We start from the raw sequence: 23,545 nt of genomic DNA, 5'->3' as shown, positions 1-23,545 counted from the left end.
CCATTTTGCATGGGAAAGCACCACTGGCTTGCTTTGTAGTTGGGCTGAATTGTAAAAATTATTTATAAAGATAATGACTTCGTTCTTCAGTAAAGGTCCTAAAATCTTTTCTTAAATCTATTTAAATAATGTCTTTCTTTTTTATAAAATATTGTACATATACGGTACAAAATTAAAAAATTATAAAATTGTACATCAATTGAAACCATCTAGTTGCGATACAGATGTCGTTCCTTTAGTACTTTTCAAGGAAGTTATATACCTTTATATAGTAAATACCTGGCTTGTGTCAGGATGTGTCCCAGAGGAATTAAACACTGGGATAGTTCAGACGCTTCTGAAGAAGCCCTCATTACATCCTTCGGTTGCTAATAACTACAGACCAATCTCAAAATTACCTTTCATCTCTAAAATAACAGAGGAAGCAGTAGCTAAGCAACTGCTGGAGGAAGTGCAGGATAACAATCATTTTTAAATATTTCAGTCAGGTTTTAGAGAAAATCACAGTAAAGTAGCTACCCTTCTTAGGGTTACCAATGACTTATTGATGGTGGAGGATGCTGGAGAGTGCTCCATTTTAATGTTTGCTTGATTTAACTGCACCGTTTGACACAGATGATCATTCAGTTTTACTTGATACATTGAAGAGAAGGGTGGGAATATCTGGAGTGGCTTTAGACTGGTTTGTTTCCTATTTGCCAAATAGGAAATTTGTAGTGTCTGTTGGAGATGAGATGTCCTCCTCTTCAACAATAAATTGTGGTGTTCCACAAGGATCCCTGTTAGGACCAGTTTTGTTTTCTTTATACATGTTACTGCTTGGTTCAGTGATTTGAAAATACATTCAAACATATATTTTCATTGCTACGCAGATGACCTACAGTTGTATTTGTCATTGAATCCCAATTATCTGACAAATTTAAGTGTTCTTCAAGCTGTTTTAGCAGATATACAATACTGGATGGCACGTAATTTTCTGCATTTAAATTCTGATAAAACAGTGATTATAATCGGTCATGTTTTTGTTTTGTTTTTAAGTCAAATTGAGCATCTATTTTGATACAAATAAAAATTTGGAATATCATGCCAGGAAGTTAGTTCAGTCTTGCTTTTATCAGTTAAGCAGTTTATTAGTTAAGCAGTAGTGTAGTCTAGGGCATGCACAGGCATACCTGTTTGGCCATCTATCTTTATTTGGATTTTGCATGTGCCCACCAGAAATTAGTGATGATACGTGTGGCGGCCAGAACAATGAGAAGCCTTTTGACCCAGAACTTTTCAATCTACTAAGGCTGAGAAATACCCCTGATTGGATGCTATTTTTCCACTGAGAAAGCTGATCTTTAGAAAGCTGACAGCATATCTGCTTGGGAGTGGCAACAGGTGATCGCACACACAGCATCTCTCTCTCTCTCTCTCTCTCTCTCTCTCTCTCTCTCTCTCTCTCACTCACACACACACACACATCCATTCTTGTTTATCCAATAACTTGTTCGAAACAGCACAAGCCATGTTACTATTTCTGAAATGCCATTTTTGAATTACAAACGGAGGCTTGGACACACACACACACACACACACATATATATATATACTGTATATATACAGTACTGTGCAAAAGTCTTAGGTACTTGTGAAAAAAGTTGCATAGTGAGTGAGGATGTCTTTAAAATTAATGACATAAATAATTATAATTATCATACAAAGTTCAGTAAGCTTAAAAAAGCTACATCAATATTTGGTATGAACACCTTTGGCTTCAAAACAGCACCAGTTTTCCTAGATATACCTGGACACAGATTTGATTTTGGTTGTTGGAAGATAGGATGTTCCAAATTCTTGCTATTAACTTTGTATTAACTATTTAGGCAGTCTCAATTGCTTCTGTTTTTGCATTTAATCCCAGACTGACTCGATGTTCAGTGGGGGGCAATGTGAGGGCCATGTCATATGTTGCAGGGCTCCCTGTCCTTCTATTCTATTTTAATTGCAAAAGGAATGTGTAGAAGTCTAAAATGTATATTTTCAATTGACACACTAAAGCTAAAGATATAAATAACCATCTTTAAGACAGACGTTGCTGTGAAACATCTTATGTGCCTAAGAATTTTGCACAGTACTATATTTATATTTATATATATATGTATATATACTGTATACACACATACATACACTGGTGGCCAAAAGTTTGGAAAAATGTGCAGACTTTACTGTTTCGGAAGGAAATTGGTACTTTAATTCACCAAAGTGGCATTCGACTGATCACAAATTATAGTCAGGACATTACTTATGTTAAAAAAAACAGCACCATCACTATTTGAAAAATGTAATTTTTGATCAAATCTAGACTTATTTCCAGCAGCCATCACTCCAACACCTTATCCTAGAGTAATCATACTAAATTGCTAATCTGGTACTAGAAAATCACTTGCCATTATATCAATCATAGTTGAAAGCTATTTGTTCATTACATGAATTTAACATTGTCTTTGTGTTCTTAAGGTCAATATTAGGTCAAAAATGACAACAACAAAAAAAAGGTTTCTCTAGAAACTAGTCAGTCAATATTTTGAGGCATGAATGCTATGCAATCCTTGACATTGCCAAAAAACTGAAGATTTCATACAACACAGACGTCAAAGACAAAGGACAACTTGCTCTAACAAGGACAGAAAGAGATGTGGAAGGCCAGATGCACAACTAAACAAGAGAATAAGTACGTCAGAGTCTCACATGTCCTCAGCTGACAGCTTCTTTGAATTCTAACAACTCAACATCAATTTCATGTACAACAGTAATGAGAAGACTCTTTATGGGAAGCATTGTGGGAAGAATTGCAAAGAAAAAGTCACTTTTGAAACAGAAATACAAAAATAAAAGGTTAGAGTGGGCAAAGAAACACAGACATTGGACAACAGATAATGGAAAAGAGTGTTATGGATCATCACCCCATTGAGCTTTTGTAGGATCAGCTAGACTGTAAGGTGCATGAGAAGTGCCCAACAAGACATCCACATCTATGGCAAGTGCTACAGACTGTGTGGTTGTGAAATGTCACCCAATTATCTGGACAAACTGACAGCTAGAATGCCATGGATCTGCAAAGCTGTCATTGCTGCACGTGGAGGATTTTTTGATGAGAACTCTTTGAAGTAGATTAAGAAGTCCTGAACATTATTTTGAAATTGTAATAGTAATTTTTCACCTAATTAATGTCCTGACTACATTGTGATCAATTGAATGCCACTTTGGTAAATAAAAGTACCAATTTCTTTCCATAAGAGCATAATCTGTAAATTATTCCAAACCTTTGGCCATTACTTATGTAAAAAAATAATTTATTAAGCGGAGGGACTGATGCACAAACATTCCTGGAGTAACCAACAAACATGCCATGGTCCAAATAACTGAGATAAAAAATGTTCCCCATGATGTGGAAATTAACTGAAGCTCCTAACCCATATCTGCACTGTACTGCTGCGACACGATTGGCTGAAGAGATAATCACATGGACGATTGTTGGTGCCAGATGGGCTGGTGTGAGTATTTCTGTAACTGCTGATCTCCTGGGATTTTCATGCACAACAGTCTCTAGAATTTACTCAGAATGTTTCCAGAAACAACAAACATCCAGTGAGCGGCAGTTCTGCAGATGGAAATACCTTTGTATATGAGAGAGGACAACAGAGAATGGCCAGAATGGTTCGAACTGACAAAGTCTATGGTAACTCAGATAACCGCTCTGTACAATTGTGGAGAGAAGAATATCATCTCAGAATGTTATAAATAAATAAATAAACTCTACAGATATTTATTGGAAAGGGTTTAAACAAAGTTTCCCATGCTTGTTCAATGAACCATAAACAAATAATGCACATGCACCTGTGAAACGTTCATTAAGACACTAACAGTTTGCAGACAGTATGGAATTAAGGTCACTGTTAAAATAACTTAAGACACTAAAGAGACCTTTCTACTAACTCTGAAAAACACCAGAACAAAGAAGCCTAGGGTGCCTGCTCACCTGCGTGAATGTGCCATAGTCATAATGCAGGGAGGCATGAGGACTGCAGATGTGGCCAGGGCAATAAACTGCAATGTTGGTAATGTGAGATGCCTAAGACAGTGCTATAGGGAGACAGGAAGGACAGCTGATTGTCCTCGCAGCGGCAGAGCATGTGTAACAACACCTGCACAGGATCAGTTTGTTTCTAACAAGTTATTGGATAAACAAGGATGAATGTGTGTGTGTGTGTGTGTGTGTGTGTGTGTGTGTGTGTGCGTGAGAGAGAGAGAGAGAGAGAGAGACAGAGCATGTGTAATTACTTGTTGCCACACCGAAGCAGAGATGCTGTCAGCTTTCTGAAGATCAGCTTTCTCTGCGGAAATATAGCCGTCCAAGAGGAAATATAGCCGTCCCTATTTCGTGGTAGGGACATTCACGAACGCCATTTTGAACAGCACCCATTGTGTAATTAATTAGTCTGTTGTGTCTCTCATCTGTGATGAGTAGTAATACAAGCGATCATGGAGCGCTGTTGTATGTAAATATTGGCTGATACGAATTCACTTCACGTCATTTAACTAACTCATATTACACACAAAAATGATCTTTTGCCACCACCTGCTGGCTAATATATGTAATGTAAAAAACAAAAGATACATGTAAGAGACACACATACAGTAGCTCTTAACTCATATGCACTACACTTACACTTTAGTTTAGAACAGCATGAGCACAAGCGGAGTTATACATACAGCAAAGCATCCGAGTGCTGATGCTGTCAGACCATCAGTGCTCATGGAATGTCTCTCGTTCAATCAGATTCGAGGACCGGAACTAACAGTTATATATATATATATATATATATATATATATATATATATATATATATATTTTTTTATTTATTTATTTAAAATTAACTTTAACAATTAAACTTTGTGAAAATAATGCATGTTATTGCACCCCTGCTAGTTTTTGATGCTCTTTATTTATTCCTTTTACTGTTGTTGGTGGTGACTTTTTTCTCGTGATATCAAATCATTTCAATTTATATTTCTCAGAAGGAAAACATTTTATTTTATGTAGGCTATAAATGTTAATAGAAGATAATTTGTTAACGTGAACATTACTACAATTAGCATCAATGCTGAACAGTTTATTGCATATTATGAATTACTTTATTAGTTAGCGTAATAATAAAGTATTAACAATTTTCATAGTAGCCTTATAAAAGGAACATTAATGACACCTATTATTTGAAATACATAAAGTATTTAACAACAAGTTACCATACCATGCTTATTAGCAGTGTACTTTATACCACGCCAGCAAGAAACTTTAAGTTTATGTGGGACTATAATTACAAGTCCTGAGTTTTTCATAAATTCACAGTATGCCCACCTCTTCAGACACTACTACACCACTGCAGTTCAAGGTGAGACATGTTTTTTTCAGTTTGAGGGATATATAAAAGCTTATTCTTGCTTTTATTTAATCTCACCCGGTTTTCAATAAATGCTCTTTAGCATGGCTTCAATCAGAGCAAAATGCTGCAGCTAGACTTTTGACATGAACTAGGTCTTTTAATCATATTACCCCAGTTTTAGCTTCCGTGCATTGGCTAGCAATTAATTTTAGGGTTGATTTTAAGATCTGATTAATTACTTATAAGGCATCACATGGTTTGGCACCAGATTATTTAACAGAACGTTCAAAACTTAAAGAAACAATTAGACCTCTTCGATCATCTTGCCGTGAACTGTTGGCTGTTCCAAGATCAAGATATAAAACTAAAGGTGATACAGGACTGGTAAAGGTGAACAGCCTGCCCCGGGAGATTAGATATGCTGAACCTGTGTCTGTTCTTAAGTCTCATTTAAAAATGTGTATAGACTAGCTTTTATTACTTTATGAATTTCAGTTTTTACCTTGTGTTTTACTGAGAGTGTTTTGATTTTATGTGTTGTGAAGCACTTTGTGCTTGTTTTACTGAGTGTCCTTTTATTTTATGTTTTACAAAGCATTTTGTGCTAAATTGCTAAAAGGTCCAATAAAAAAATTAAGTTATTTTTACATCGAGGCTAAAGGATCTCAGGGTAAAAACAATTTTTTATGTAACTTTTAATAACTTTTAAAATGTTGAAAATGTATCCATGAAATGATCAAATACAATAGACAAAATAATTAATAGTCATTTGAAGTTTTGTTCAAGGTGATTATAATCAAAACTATTTAATTACTAATTAATTTCAATAAATGAAAGGATAGTATTTAGGGTAACAAGTCCCCTTGTTGGAGGGGCTAAAGGCCCTCCATAAAAAACACACTCTTGAGTTGGGGGAATTTATTTGTTATGAAGATTGTTTAAAGTCTGCTCATATTGACAGATCCAATCATAATGGAGATTAATTTGTCTATAGAATATTCCAGATGTTATAAAATGCCAAATGTGTCTGAAATTAACAGTAAACGCTGCACCCTTTTCTGAAGAGGTTATTTTGAATATACATTACCTTAATTTGTTACCCAATAAAAAAAAAGCATCATTGAGTCTCAAAAGTATTTGCATAAGTTAACAAACTTTGCACTATTGCCCCTATATCTATACTATATCTGTCACGGTGCGCTCAGCTACGCCTCCCGCTGGTTTCATCCGCTCCCTCTCCCCGGAGTTTTAGAACTGCACTTCCCATCTTTCCCTCTGGCCATTATCTATCTCCATCCCTGCCTGGTTTACCTGATTATCCTCATCACCGTCACCTGTTCATCATTATCTCCCCTACATCTGGACTGCCCCGTTCATTGTCACTTTGCGAAGTGTTGTTTGCTCAGCTAACATTACCAAGCGTTATTCCCTTATCCCTGTTACTATCTGGACCTTAGATCTCTGCCTGGACTCTCAACTCTGTGAACCCTTGCTGCCTGCCCTGACCCTTGCCTGTGTCTGATTACGAGTACTGGATTGTCCCTTCATCAGAGCCTGTTTCTGTTTATGTCTGCTTCTCTCTGTTTGAGAAATAAACTACTTGTGTTAATAAACTACTTTTTAATAGTAGTTTATTAACACTTGTGTTAATAAACTACTGCAAATGGATCCAAACGCCTCTGCCTCTGCACTACAATATCATTGTAACCCAAGTATGGGTACAAGGCCCCCTCAACATTTTTCGTTATTATTTATTTTCACTCAAATTATGTTGCTCCATCAATATTCCATAAAAGAAACATATTTCTTTCAGTCTTTGACACAGAAAAACTGTTTCCTTTTAGACATGTTTTACCTTAAGCATTGGATGCTCCACTTTTATTACAGTAAAATCCAGACTTTCACATTTTCATGATGCTACAGTGTGGTGACACCTTTCCATTGAGAGTGGCTGAGGAAGCCAGGCCTAACTCTTGTGATATGCACTTCACAGAGGTGAAGTGACAGAGAGAGAGCCAGGCCCAGGCCACGTATTCACACTGTGGCAAAATAGAATGAATAAAATGTCAACGGCACCCTCAGGCATTCGTGAGCATCTCTCATGGGTCACAAAGCACCCCTTCAACACGGGACACACCCCAAGCCAAGCCAGGCAATCCTACTGTATTTGTTCATTTTTCATTTCTGACAGCTTGCCCTCTCTGGAACACGTTAGACAAATAGTCTGGTGCCATTTAGAAACCTGATTTCATTTTGAGGTCATGTATATTTGTTCTTCCCTCTTAAACGCTGTCGTTGAGTAATCAGTTTTCCTCTTGTTTACCATCGGCACCCTGCGGCTCACGTCTCTGTTTACCTGTACTTTGCAGAGGGGCCTTTGAGAAATATCTGCAGCTGGGAAACAACATTGACCTGGGTCAAAACAAGTCAACCAGTCCTCGGCACAGGCTGTAGATTTATCTTGTGTTCATTAAGTCCAGCAAGGCTCATAGACTTCCTCAAGGCTCACCTTGCACCATAATGACTGTGGTGCCTCAATCTGATGAGTCAGCGAATCTTTGAACAGGCAAGCCAGCCTTTATGTGACCCGCATCCACAGATTAAAGGATAAAGTAATCATTGTCAAGTCTTTGCCGTGGACTGTATTGACACATCAGAAGCATACATTTAAACAACACAGTACCATCCATCTCTACTTAGAACCTGATTTTTAACCTTTCTAAAGAGAAATTGCTGCTACACTTGAAAACATTTCAACCCAAATCAATTGAAAACGTAAGTTTAATTGGTCCCAATGTGACACCCTGCAATTATATTGCACATTTTGCACCATTTTGAACTTAACAAATGAAGACAATCGAAACAAAACTCTGAAAACTCATGAAACTGAATAATGATAACAAGAAATGGTGCTATTGTGATATGTGTGGCTGTCAGGCCATCGCTGTGAAGTTGCAAAGTTGTTCTGGGTAGTTGCTAGGGCATTGCTAGGGTGCTCTGGGTGGTTGTTTACTGGCAAAAAGAGCCCCCAAGTCTCTATGATATTCTGGTCCCTATGGTGCTTGTCCTGCTGTGACAGGGCAGAGGCCGGGGCCGGGTCGTGATGCTACACACCCGGCCCCTAATCAGGCTAATCAAGCCTCAGAGAGGGATAAAGGCCGACTGGAGACTGCAGTGGGACAGAGAGAGAGATTTACGGGCAGCTGTCCCACACGTTTGTTTGTTTGTCTTTTTGGTTTCAGTTCTTCATTAAAATATTATTTATATTGTCAAGCCGGTTCTCGCCTCCTCCTTTTCCTTAATCCCTTTACACCCGCCTTCAGTGAAAGTCAATGGGATTTTTTTGCTTGTTTCATCCTCCAAGCAAAAATCATAAGTTAAATGGCTTTAAAATATAATATCACACCTCTCTACAATAATATCATGCTTGTAGCACAAACAGTGTGGGACCAGGTGCATGCCAAAGTTTAATTCTTAAAAGTATTTGCAATAACATTAGTGATTCTTACCTTAGCAAATAAAAAACCACTAATAAATACAATTTTGACATTTCTCTAAGTTCTCTCAGTCAGACTGTGAGTTTGTATGGCTCCTCCTTCTAATGAGTGGGCTGAATAGATCACTTGAGGAGGAAAGTGCAAGCTTTTATGACAAATGATCTCTCCCTCTGCTCCCCACCGCACCGTCAAAGAGGTAAACATCATCTGTTCTTGGCCTGTTTTCTGATAGGTAGATAATAACTCACATCAGGAGGCTAAATTAAACTCACAGAGAAAAAGGAGGAGCAGATTACTCTGCCTTTCTCCCCCTTGACACTTATACCAATAGAGATAAATGTGAGGGTGTTTATGAACCACCTGACCACAAATATTCTCACCTGATTATGTGCCACCAACTGCGGATTCCTTGTGATAAACTCAAGCCATCAAGCTTTTCATATCTCACAGTATCTACGTTTATATACATTTGAATGTAAAATATTAGTGGTGCTTTTAAGGCAAGCAACAGTATTATAATTCCTTACACTTAAGGTTAAAGTTTTTGCAAAACACCAAAACTCATAGTCCAGCTACAGATATTTCTTTATACAGGAGCTCCTCTGTGTCATTACTTTTCTAAGCATTTTCTAAGCAATCTGACTTACAATTTATACAGGCCAGAGATTACAACAGGCAAAAGAATACCATAGATTTACATTGAATGAGGGACTGCCATATTTGGGTAACCACCAAGCAACCAAAGGTGGTTGAAAACACCTTAGCAACCAGGTATCAATGACCTAACTTTTGCTTGGGCAAGCACAACTCAAATTTTGTTCAGAAAGAGTAAAAATCTTGAAATTTTACCCGAAGAAGAACATAATTGGGAAATGTTGGTGAACAGAACAGTATTTATAGCAGAGGTTTCCAACCTGTGGGACAAGGGGGTGTAAGCACCGGTCAAGGGGGGCACAAGATTATAGGGACATTAGGGACTTCTATAGGGACTTCCCTCTGACTTGAGTCTTTTGAAACTGTTCACCAAAGAGATAAGTTCAGATTTGATCTCTGATGCCCTCAGTAACCATTACAGGATTATTTTTTTTTGTAAACTAGTAGGTGGCAACAAATGTCTGGAAAACTAAAATGTTTCAATTGTTAACATTAGATAATGCATTAGGTATCATAACAATAAAAACCATTTTTGAAACAGCTTTACAGTTTAAATCTTAGTTAATGTTAGTTGATAAAAACACAATAGTTCATTGTGCTTTAACTAATGTTAACATACAACTTTTAATTTAAAAACAAATATTAGTAAATGTTGAAATTAACATTTACCAAGATGTACAAATGGTTTAAAAGCATTGTTGATTGTTATTGATGTTAACAAATATAGTTGACTAATGCTAATAAATGAAACCTTTTGTAAAGGGCACACAATGAACACACAATAAACAACATATATTTTACAGCATTTTTTATTCTTAGTTAATTCTAGTTGTTCACTGTTAGTTCATGTTAGTTCAGTGTGCAATAACTAATGTTAACAAATACAACTAATGACTTTAAAAATGTATTAGTATATGTTGAAATTAACATGAACTATTATTAATAAATCCTGTAAAATGATTGTTCATTGTTAGTTCATGTTAACTAATGTTGTTAACTAATGTTACTGTTAAGTGTTACCTTGTAAATTATTACCAATATGGGTTATGTAATGTGTAATGAGTGAGTCACTGAATAATTTAGTTGTTCATGACCTAAACAATGGAAGTGAACTACAATGATTTGTTCACTTAAAAGATTTGTTTAAAAAATTATTAATTCACAAATGTTTTAGGCATACACTAAATTGAAAAAGATTGGACAAATCGATGGAAGTATGATTGACAGAACACAAAATATGGTTCATGTGCATCACACTACATAAACGCACAATGTTAAAAGCTGACTTTTCCCACAGTAAAGAGTCAGAGTGAGAAACTAACAATGACCAGTCAAGCCACAATGCAAAGCCATTTTCCGTATTTACAGGTTTTCCATACATTACATCAGAACAAGTGCTGTGGCATATCTAACTATGTCATATGACTGTAGCTGGGTGGTTAACCGCGGATTGGTATGACGTGCTACTGATTTCAGAAACAGGCTCAACTCTCACACTAAAGACGGTATAAGCAAATGTTTTAGCTGCACTTTACAGTATGGTACAGTATGTGTACTTTCAGTATACTTACAGTGCACTTACCCTTTTTTATAAAAAAAAATACTGAGTAATATTAGGTAACTACTTGTACTTAATATGGGTTAAGTTTAGGGTTGAGGTTAGGTTTAGGGTTAGTACTAGTAATTACTGCACTGTAAAAATTTCTGCAATTTTAACGGTAAAAGACTGTAAAATGCTACAGAAAAGTATTAACTGTAAAATATTTTACAGTTAATAACAGTAACAATATTTATAGATTTTAAAAGAAAATACAGTAGTTTTTACAATAAAATGTTACATTTTTTAGATGTAAAAAGAATGAATTTCCTGTATAATTAATGGTAAAACTGACATTATGTTTAACAAGAGAGTACATTAACTTTTTACAGTTAATTATTGTTAAAATTACAGTAAAAAAACAAAATCGGGCATTCCCACAATTCCCTACAAAACCCATCATATTTCATTATATTTTATGGGAATAGTTATGTTTCTTCTTATTTTTAATATCAGTTACGTACATTGGGGTGTTCTGTGTTATATTTAATGTAGTTTAGTTAATGTTTACTGCATTATTTAAATTTCACATGTGTTACCCTGATGGTGTTTAATGTTTGTGTTTGACACTGAGAACTGTCTCTACATGTTAATTGGTCATTGCTCCAGGAAGAGCCATTGATGCACTTCATGTCATCATGTGCTCCTCTGTAATTTTTAAGGTGATTAACAATATCTTATAAAGTAAAAAGCATATTTTTGTAGCTGTTTCAGAAGGTTAATATCAAGCTTATAATGTTTTTTTACTGTAAATGTAGCTTTGTTTCTTTTCTTTTTTTTACAGTGTCAGCATGGTCATTTAAATTACAACAGTTTTAAACTGTAAAATATACTGGTTGTTCTGTAAAGTTGTTTACATTTTTACTGTATTGTTTTTTTACATAATTATTCTGGCAACCACAGCTGTCAGTTTATTTTTATTTATTTTTTAAAACAAGATTATTTTTTCACAGTGTGTATTTGTTGTAATTATAGTAAGTAAATGTACAATAGTACCTTAAAATGAAGTGCTACCAATGTTTATATATTTTACATATCTGTATGCATTTAGCATGCATATCTATAAGTTAAATATGGTTGGAAGGTCATTAGACAAGTGGAGGGGGTGCATGTCTGGAAAGTTTGAAAACCCCTGGATTAGAGCAATGTTTTTGATTAAGCATTACAAAATTTTTAGGCTAAATAATGCAGTCTAATAGTCAGCATTTCTCCTCAAATTAGCTGGCTGTTCTCAACATTAAACCAATTTCCTTCCCACCCTCAAATACTAATAATAGCATTCTTTCTGGCTGCATAATGTTCAGCTGCATTGATGTACACATGCACAGAAGGTAATGAACCCATATGTTGCTGTGGATGATGGTGACAGCTTGAGTATTCTTTAAAAAAAGATAAGCAATTCGGGACGTCAGCTGCCACAGTGCTTCTTCGACTGATGCATCAGTATCCGAAATACTAATGCAATATAAATGTCAGGTTAAAATAAAATAAATTAGTATTTAAATTGTCTTATGTCATATGAGATTACTAAAGTGCTTGTCAGCATGATCAGCATTTCCACTGTTATCAACTTACAGCAAAACAATTTGGTTTTGTGCAGCACAAAAGAGATGTGAAAAGAGGGATTTATTTAATTAAACCAGTCACTTAATGTTCTCAAGGCCAATAGTGGTCAATATCCAGATGCTGAAAACTATTCTCATTTAGGAGTTGTTTGGCTATACTGGCAGCATGTACATTGTTTCTCTGAATGTCCCATTTAAAAAGCATGGAAAAATTTGCCTCCAAACCCAACGTTTATATTCACACATTCTGAAGGGGTAAAATTGGGGAAATTCCCCAAACTAATTAGGAATGCTTTACAAAGCATTTTCACCTTTAGCTATAATTTCAGTGTGCATCTTTAATCACAGCAGGGGAATTGCTCACATAGTGCAAAATCTGCTCTCATCATATAAAGAAGTGTTGTGCACTTGCATGGGCAAAATGCATGGGCTCATTTGAAAACATTTTAGCAAAGATGTATAAGGGAATGCACATACTATTGCGATAAATTTGTTAATTTAACAGTGCTCTGCAAAGAAAGGGGGGGACTCTAAGATTCCTAATTACACTCTTGGAGAGTGAAAAACCATAAGCTAGTGAAGCTACGCAGACAAGGGTGTGATTTTTTTAAAAATGTTCCAAGTTCAATACAAGTAAAGTTCTATCGATAGCATCTGTGACATGCTGTCCATTACACCAGAAAATAATTAATATTAGCACTTTAAATAAAGAGGGGGCTTCACATTTCTGTTTATAAACACGTAATGTCTGTCTCATGGACTTCCATTGTAAAACCATTACTGCAAACACAATTTTTGTTTGTTTTACAAACTGAGTCCAAATTATTGTCTATATTGTCAATTCCTTTAAAACTAAGAAGAACGATGGGGGACTGACATGGTCCATAAAATATTAAGACAGTGACACAATGACCCCAGAGTTTTCCCTTCAATGTCTGACGGTCATTGTTTGTGACTCGCTATGGTTACTTGTCGGTATGACGCATGTGTTCTTGACGTAAAATGACAAGGTGATGACATTTGCCCCAATGTCCACTTAAGCTAATGAGACCTAATGATGTATGAACAGATTATGCTAATTATGACTGAGAACCACATTGGCAACACAGGGATGTTGCTACACAGATCCATCTCTTCTCTTATACAGAGCATCATCCAACCACAAGGATATAAAAGATAAAAATGCCTAGGATTCTAAAATTCAATTCCCAGGTGCTGATACAGCCGCAGATGCCTGTGCTGATAACCCTCACCTCTGTCCATGAAATCAGTCTTTCAGCAGCAAACTGATGAAAGTGTCACACATGGGCTGGTCATGATGAGAGCTTCTCAGAGACAGCGCAGCTCAAGAATACATATTAACTCTCAGTCAGACTCAAAATGATAAAACACAGGGATGCACACTTTAGCGTTAGTTTCAGTTTTCTCAACAAAACTCTCAGTCTCCATATATATTTTTGGTGTACATTAGCAGTGCTTGCTAAACCACACATAACTGTTACCTTTGTTAATATTTAGGGTTAGGGATTTGAACAAACCCAAATCTAGGCAATCTAGGCACTTTTGAATTGGGCAAGTAAGCAACCACCCCTAGCAACCCCCATAACAACTATAGCAATCGGATTATAGCGACGTGCTAAAAACCCTTCAACACCCTTGCAACCATCAACAAAACCCTCAGTGCTGGGTGTAATCTGATTACAACATAATAATTAGTAACTGAAATCTACTTTTTTCTGAAAGCAGTGTAAATTGTAACGATTTAATTTTGTGTAATCAGATTACAGATACTGATTTTTAATTAACTTAATTACTTTAGTTATTCTACTTGGGTTACACATATTTCTAAAGCAATATGATTTATGTAGATAGAATACATTTAAAACATAAATTATGTGCATATGGTCATCTGTTTGCATTTCTGTCATTGTAAGGGAGAAATGTGCTGCTGAGTGTATGACTTGAGTGCGACAATGAAGATGGAGGAAACATAGAATTTCTTTGTAATTTGAGTGCAAAAACATTTCTGTGAAAATTGTATTATATAGTCACTTAGTAATTAATAATGTGATAAAATGTTCTATGAAGTAATGAGTAGTGTAATCTGATTACAATTTTAAATAAGTAATTAGTAATTTGTAGTGGATTACTTTATTAACTAATTTACCCAACACTGAACACCCTAGCATCATAGAGATGCATTTTGCAGGCAAGCACCATGGAAAGGTACATAGTACAGTGTTTTAATTTTACCTGAAAGTCTGATTCAACATTTTTCAAGCCTATTCCAAAGTGATCTGGTACGAATATGTGCACAATTTAGCCACGAGTGTTTGTATTACAAGACACCGGGTCCTGAGGGTGCCCTGATTATATCTAGACATATGGCCTGTTGTTTCAGCACATTGACATATTACATTTTCTCTCCAAATCTCTTTATGGTGCACCATAAATTTCACTGTATCTTGTAGCTCTCAGTTGAATGCAGGCCCTGTTTGTTCAGCTCCATGGCAGAGCTGATAAGTAACTCTGGGAAATGATTAATAGCCACTGGGAATGCTGGTCAGAATGGCTTAATTGACTTTCTGTAAATTCAGAGGCATTCATAGATAATGAGGGGGAAAATGACAAGCCACTGCAGTAAATCACTCCTCCTCCAGCGATACACAGAAAAAGCATGAATGAAAACATAAGTTACACATGTAACTGTGATTCTGTGAATTCCGGATGACCACCAGAGGCAGCGTAAACACTGCTGGATTATCGCAGCGCCAGCCAGATAGGTCGAGAGAATATACCAACAAAGTCACGTAGTGACGTATACTCTGCCTCATTCGCTTTCTCGCCTGGTTGAGATAGGTTGTTTTCTGCGCTATAAGTTAACGGTCTCCATTCATCATCCATTCAGTTGTTCTGAACTTTTTTCCTGTCCGTCAGGGGATATACTCTACAGTTTCGATGCTGGCCTCCCAGATTTTCAAGAATCATTCCTAAAGTTGTCATAGATGCAGTTTGTTCAATGGCCCTCTGTCTGGAAATTCATTCACTGTTACAAAAGGACCCATAGATAAAGTTCATCCCCTCGTTCAGGGAGAGGGGTTCTATTCAACATATAGGGGCAGTGGTGGCTCAGTGGTTGAGGCTCAGGGTTACTGACCAGAAGGTCAGGGGTTCAAGCCCCAGCACCACCAAGATGCCACTGTTGGGCCCTTGAGCAAGGCCCTTAACTCCAGGTTGCTCCGGGGGGATTGTCCCTGTAATAAGTGCACTGTAAGTCGCTTTGGATAAAAGCGTCTGCCAAATGCATAAATGTAAATGTAAACATATTTTCTTGTTCTGAAGAAGGACAGTGGTTTCTGCCCAATTCTCGATTTGAGGCATCTGAATTTGTTCCTGAAGGTCTTTCCTTTTCGATTGCTGTGCACAGCCGATGTTCTTCAGTCTTTGGCAGCAGACGATTGGTTTGTAAGTGTCGATGCATACTTTCACATCCCAATTGCTGTTCATCACAGAAAGTTTCTGCGTTTCAGTTTCCTGAATCAAGCCTACCAGTTCAAGGTTCTATCTTTCGGTCTTTCCCTTGCTCCTCGTGTCTTCACAAGGTGTGTGAGCGAATCGCTGTCTCCTCTTTGGATGAGAGGTATGCTGGCTTCTTTGTGCCCCCACAAAACAGCAGACTGTGCAAAACTCCAGACTGCTTTTGAGACATGTGCAGAAGTTGGGTTTTTGAGTTGAGTCCAACACAGACCACTACGTTCATAGGAATAACCCTGAATTCCCACCTAATGTCTGCCTCCCTGTCTCAATCTCACATTTTACAACTCTTGGCTCGCTTTCACCCGGGTGTGTCTTTGCAGTACCAGGTAGTCCTACGACTAATAGGGATGATAACCTCTGCTACAGTGGTGATTCCTCTGGGTTTACTCCACCTCAGACCACTTCAGTTGTGGAAGATCAGTTTGCAACTAGATCCCACCAGACATCGCCATCGACTGATTGTATTTTCTCACCGTTGCTAATGGGCGTTGAGGTGGTGGAGGCAGGTAGAGTTGTTGAAGACAGGAGTGCCCCTGGGTGTTGTTCCCTCTCGACGGGAGTTGGTCACGACCAATACTTCCCTCACAGGGTGTGGGACAACATGGAACCAGAGGGGTATTTGCGGGCGCTAGACACCGACCCAGGCCACAGAACATATCAACCTGCTGGAACATTATAATCCTGCGGTTATTCACACAATCTCCAATGCTAAGGCTTCTTCCACACGACAGATTTATGCTGCCTGTTAGAGGCTTTTTTCTGCATGGTGTGAGAAGCAGGGGCTCGATCCTGCAACGTGTGACATTCCAAGCATCTTAAGCTTTCTTCAACATTTATTGGAGGAGGGCAAAGCGGCTTCCACATTGAAAGTGTATGTCGCTGCGATTTCTGCATATCATGTTCCAATTGATGGATCTTCTCTTGGATCTCACAGTCTTGTATGCAGTTTTCTGAAGGGTGCACGCCATCTTAAACCTGCTCGGAATCCTCACTTTCCCTTGTGGGATTTGCCACTCATGCTTGCATTCCTTTGCTCATCCCAGTTTGAGCCCTTGCAAAGCATTGACATGAAATTGTTAACCTTGAAGACTGCCTTTTTGTTGGCTATTGCTTCTGCAAAATGAGTCAGTGAGTTGCACGCACTGTCTGTTAGCGAATTGTGCTTGCGCTGGTTGCCGGATGACTCCGGGATGGTCCTATGACCCAATCCTTCTTTTCTTCCAAAAGTCCTTCTTCCTCAGTTCATTAACCAGCACATTGAACTGGCCTCTTTTCAGACTTCTTCAGGGTCTGATTCAAGTGCTCAACTTTTGTGTCCTGTTCGTGCCTTGAAGTGTTATGTGGACACTACTGCTCAATTTAGACAGTCAGACCAGTTATTTGTTTGCTATGGTGGTGTGAAGAAGGGTGCCCCAGTGTCGAAGCAGAGGTTGTCAAACTGGATAGTGGAAACTATTATATTGGCTTACAATGCAGCAAGGCAACCATTGCCCTGGGGGCTAACTTGCCATTCCACTAGGGCCATCTCATCTTCATGGGCTGTTTTCAGAGGAGTTTCGTTGGCGGACATCTGCACTGCCGTTACCCGGGCTTCTCCATGCATGCTTGCCAGGTTTTATAAGGTCAACGTTGCTGCTCATCATGGTGTGAGTTCTGCAGTTCTTCAGGAGCGGCCTTAATTTTTCATCAGGTCAGTGGCATTCCTCATGACTATGTTGTGTATGGGTCATCCAGTAGTGTTTACACTGCCTCTGGCGGTCAGTAGGAATAAACGTACCAATTTCTTTCCAGAAGAGTGAAATCTGTAATTTTTTCCAAACTATTGGCCGCCAGTGTGTGTCTATATATATATATATATATATATATATATATATATATATATATATATAGTGTATATGCTGTATATATACATATATATGTATATAAACAGTATACAGTGTATATATTATATATAGTATATATTTTAATACCAAACATAAATTGTCTGTACAACCTAAAAGTTTTGGGTGTAATCTTATTACCAAGCATTTAGTTACTGTAATTAATTACAATTTATTTGAAAAGTTGTGGAATACATTACATTTTAAATTTGTGTAATCAAATTACAGTTACTGACATTTATGTTAATTACTTTTAGGTACATTTCTTGGGTTGCACATATTTGTAAAATAATATAATTTATGCAGAATACATTTTAAACATGAATTGTGTTCTGCGAGTGTGACAATAAACAAGAAATATAGACATTATTTTGAATTTGAACACCAAAACTTTTCTGTGAAATGCGTTTCAGAAAGTTTTCAGAAAAATTAAAAGGAAATTAATTAGTAATATGATTAATTTTCCCATTAATCAGTAGTGTAATCAAATTACAAATTTTAGAAGAGTAATTAGTCATTTGTAATTGATTGCTTTCAAGAGACTTATCCAACACTGCTACCTGATAGATATAACTGAAATAGGTCTCCACGTTTTGACAAAAAATGTGACAAAGAATTATAAAAAGTATATTTTCATGGTATCAATGTTTCATAGTTTCCCTAAAATAGTATCAATATTTTTCCAGAATTTAATGATGTGCTGTCTAGGGTGATAGCATTACGAGGACTTCAAGTTCTATTCTAGCATGAAAAATGTTATGTAATGTATTTATTTTAGCTGCAGCACCACACAGAAGCACAGTAGAAGATTGTGCCTTATAGCGACTCTTATAGAGTAACAGAATAAATGATATGGTTTAGCAGAAATGTGCCCTCAGAGGTCTTTTGGGTGCTGTTGAGATTCACAGTTGTGCTGATTTCTCAGACTGAGCTGTATTATCATCTCCCCTTCAGGTCTTAATTGAGAAACTTTGCTTGTGCACACAGTACTCCTTCAATAATTGAACTAATTCCAACAAGACTCTTGTTTTTAAAGGGATAGTTCACAAAAATAAAATAAATGTCAAATAAATGTATCGTATTCCAAACAGAAGAACCAGTGTATGAAAATGAACAGCTAGGACATTCTGCTAGATAATTCGTTTCCATTCAAGAAAGTAAGTCCTACTGATACAGAAAAACATGTGGGTGAGTAAATTATGACAGATTGTAATTTTTGTGTGAACTATCCCTTTAATGGTTTATTGCAGAACTCAGGCTTCTACTTACGGTCCCTGGAACGGGATCAAACTGGCAGATTTAGGTTAAGGTTTCTTTCCTGACCTAAAACTGTTTTCCTATGTCCTTGATCTCATATAGCCTACGTCTGTAGAAGTGTGTGAGAGAAAGCAAGTTGATAATCAGGTTATAAAAATGCAGTTCAATAACGATCCATTTAGCTGAGGACAGCCATTCTTGTCACATGGAACAGCACATCACTTTTCCACCAAAGAGGCTCCACAATGGCTGTAATTAGCCGCATTGGTAGCACTTTAAAATAAGGTTGTATTTGTTAACGTTAGTTAACGTAACAGTTAACATGAACTACGAATATGAACATGAACAATGAACAATCCTTTTACAGCATTAATTAATCTTGTTTCATTCATCTTTGATTAATTTTCTATATTTTGCTAATATTTTGTTTACATTTAAAAGTTGTACATGTTGACAATCAAAACTGAACAATAATATTTTGATATATTCAACATCAGCCAAGATTAATAAATGCTTTAAAACATCATGATACCCAATGCATTAACTAATGTTAACAAATACAACCCCCTAACTTTAGCCAAACTCTAATACAGAATCACGTATCCTTTAAAAAGTATATCAAAGCAACAATTAAATTATTTTTACAGTTCTGTGTGTTTCATGCATTTTATTTTCTTATTCTTTTATTTCTGGTTTTAGTTTCTTATTTTATATTTATTTTATTCTATTTATGTGATATTTATCTAAGTAAAAGCACTTTGTAAACAATATTTTAAAAGGTGCTGTATAAATAAAGCTTGACTTACTTCAGGATTGACAATACCATAATAATAAATCCAAGATGGCAGTTGCAATTGCTAACTGCTAATCAACATATAATTCAGTAATTACCACAGAAAAAAAAATGTTCAGTGTAACTAAAAAAACAATTATTTTACCCAGATTGTGCATGCAATGTATTTGTATGCTAGAGTATCATGGCATTAGCAACATGCCCTTGTCAAACTCTCTTGAAATCAATTGTGAGTTGAGGCTCTGGTGCAGAGCGATATTTGCAATGCGTGCAGAGTTGCAGCTTTAGTAGAGTGTTACAAATCAGTAATTATAAGAACAACAACATGATGGTCCATGCTGGTTGGGATGGTGCCTCAGAAGGCTGCTGTCTAGGCAGGTAGGCAACAAGGCATCTCACAAACTTTTAAAACAGAGCAATAGAATATTATTATTATAAAATGTCCATCAGTTGGCTAGTGCTCTTAGAGAGAGTGCTGACCATTATGCCATCCTAAGAGCACTTCCAAACTCTTCTATATGTGCTTAATATTTTCTCTGTGCTCAGCAGTGCAGGCCCTGAATCCTGTCCATGACTCTCAGTGTCATCCCCATAGACTTGCTCTCAGCAGCGTGGGGTGCCAGCACTACAGGTGAGCTGCCCTTAATGAGAGAGGTGCCTTTGGTCCCAGCAAAAAGGACAAGGGGAGAGGACTTGGGGCTTGTAAAATTCTGATGCTTATCTGTTTCCCCCCTTACAGGCAAGCCTCTTACTATAGATTAATAGTAAGCGAGAGAGAGAGAGAGAGAGAGAGAGAGACCGCCAGAGGCAGTGTAAACACTACTGGATTATCACAGTGCCAGCCAGATAGGTTGAGAGAATATACCAACAAAGTCACGTAGTGACGTATGCTGAGCCCTGGGGGTCATAAACCACAGTCGCTCAGCACTCTGCCTCTTTTGCTTTCTCGCCTGGTTGAGATTAGATTTATGTTTGGTATTAAAATATATACTATATATAATATATACACTGTATACTGTATATACATATATGTATATATATACACATACACACTGGCGGCCAATAGTTTGGAAAAATTGTGTTTCTTTGCCCACTCTAACCTTTTATTTTTGTTTTTCTATTCAAAAGTGACTTTTTCTTTACAATTCCCATAATGCTTCCCATAAAGAGTATTCTCTTTACTGTTGTAAATTAAACTGTTGTTGAGCAGGTAGAATTCAATGAAGCTGTCAGCTGAGGACATGTGAGACTCTGACGTACTTGTCCTCTTGTTTAGTTGTGCATCTGGCCTTCCACATCTCTTTCTGTCCTTGTTAGAGCAAGTTGTCCTTTGTCATTGATGACTGTAGTGTACACCTTTGTATGAAATCTTTGAAGCATTTTATAGCCTTCATTCCTCAAAACAATGACTGATGAGTTTCTAGAGAAAGCCGTTTCTTTTTTGCCATTTTTGACCTAATATTGACCTTAAGACATGCCAGTCTATTGCATACTGTGGCAACTCAAAAACAAACACAAAGACAATGTTAAGCTTCATTTAACAAACCAAATAGCTTTCAGCTGTGTTTGATATAATGGCAAGTGATTTTCTAGTACTAAATTAGCAATTTAGCATGATTACTCAAGGATAAGGTGTTGGAGTGATGGCTGCTGGAAATGGGGCCTGTATTTGATCAAAAATTTATTTTTTCAAATAGTGATGCTGTTTTTTTTTTTTTTACATAAGTAATGTCCTGACTATCCTTTGTGATCAGTTCAATGCAACTTTGGTGAATTAAAGTACCAATTTCCTTCTGAAACAGTACATTAGTCCAACCGTTTGGCTGCCAGTGTGTGTGTGTGTGTGTGTGTGTGTGTGTGTGTATATATATATATATATATAATATACAGTTTGTGGAAGTTATATTTGACCTTGATGCTGCCATCTTTGTTTCACGGACAAACATATTTTCTAAGCCCATCACCTGACCTATAAATGCCACGTGACTGTTCACTCTATATTTTAACTTTCTGAAGCATTGAGGGGTAAACACGCATTTTTACACTGCTAAGAGCTCTTCAAAAATTTAAAAAATATACAGCTAAACCTTGACACCGTGGTGGAATACTACATTCAGATTTAATACTAGTTCAATTGTAAACTCCCTTAGGAGTTTCTGCTATTGATTCTCACTGAGAGCAGTGTGTCAGTGCACAGGGCAAAATTCTGTATCCTTCCCATGCCCTTTATATTGATTTCTATGGTAGTAGCTTATATTATAGACACAATAAGAAATACGCACAGGGTTCATTTTGGTTTGTGGGATTGTGGCACATGACCGAGGCAGCATCAAAAGAGGATGGAGATGACAAAAGCCTTTGATGCTGCTTGAATTATTTCAAAAGCAATATCAGTTTAGAGGATCTTGAAATGCATGTTGCGGCGGTATGAAACCACAAAGACTATACTTTGAATCTCCCGCAAACAAAATATTGACTCAAAAACTGTGGAGAGCACCTGATGAAATAATATAGTTAGTTCATAATCCCTAAACAACTGTAATCTTCACACTAGTGATCTAAACTACTGATAGACTGATACTAAATATGCACCAATATATACAGGCCCATAGATTAGCCGATATTTGGTCATTATGAGATTATTGGCAAATGCCCAATAGGTCAATTAACATAAATATAATATTTCCCCTTTGTGTCAGTTCTAAAATCTAATGACAGCCTTGTTAATGAATAGCAAGGATTTGATGTTTTTAAGACATTACACTTATTTCAAGTATTCTATTTTATGTCTCATATGTCATCATACATTTTCATTATTTATAATATTGTATATAGATATTTTATTATGTCAGCCTGTACTGACAGCATAGGCCATTTAAAACCCAAATCGGTTGACCACTAATCTGAGCCTCCAGGTTTCCCAGAAATATAGTATGAATCCCATTTCTCGAGTATAAGTATATCCAAAATTTGAAATGCCTTTAGCTTCACCAGTGTAATACTGAGAGAAAATTGCTATGCTTTCTAGCAGATTTGTGATTCATTTTTGCTACAGTCTACAATGCTTAATGTGTCTGTCTTCTGCTGTCCCAAAGTCCCTCTGTTGTTGATGAGATGTAGCAACACTGCAGAATCTTTTGGGAAAAAATTGACAGTTAAAAATGGCACTTGCGATGCATGTATTTATCAACAAATTTCCTTCACAGGAAAAGAGAAAACTATTATATCAGGCAGCAAAAAGCGGAATTACACAGTATTGCATCTGAAATTGGCTGAATTTTGAAAGCGGTGTGGGAAAGAGATTTGTTTGGCAGTTTAGCATTAGATTCAGCAAAG

The sequence above is a fragment of the Xyrauchen texanus genome, chromosome 23 (genome assembly GCF_025860055.1).
Source record: "Xyrauchen texanus isolate HMW12.3.18 chromosome 23, RBS_HiC_50CHRs, whole genome shotgun sequence".
Classification (NCBI taxonomy): Eukaryota; Metazoa; Chordata; class Actinopteri; order Cypriniformes; family Catostomidae; genus Xyrauchen; species Xyrauchen texanus.
Note: the sequence above shows the minus strand (reverse complement) of the source record.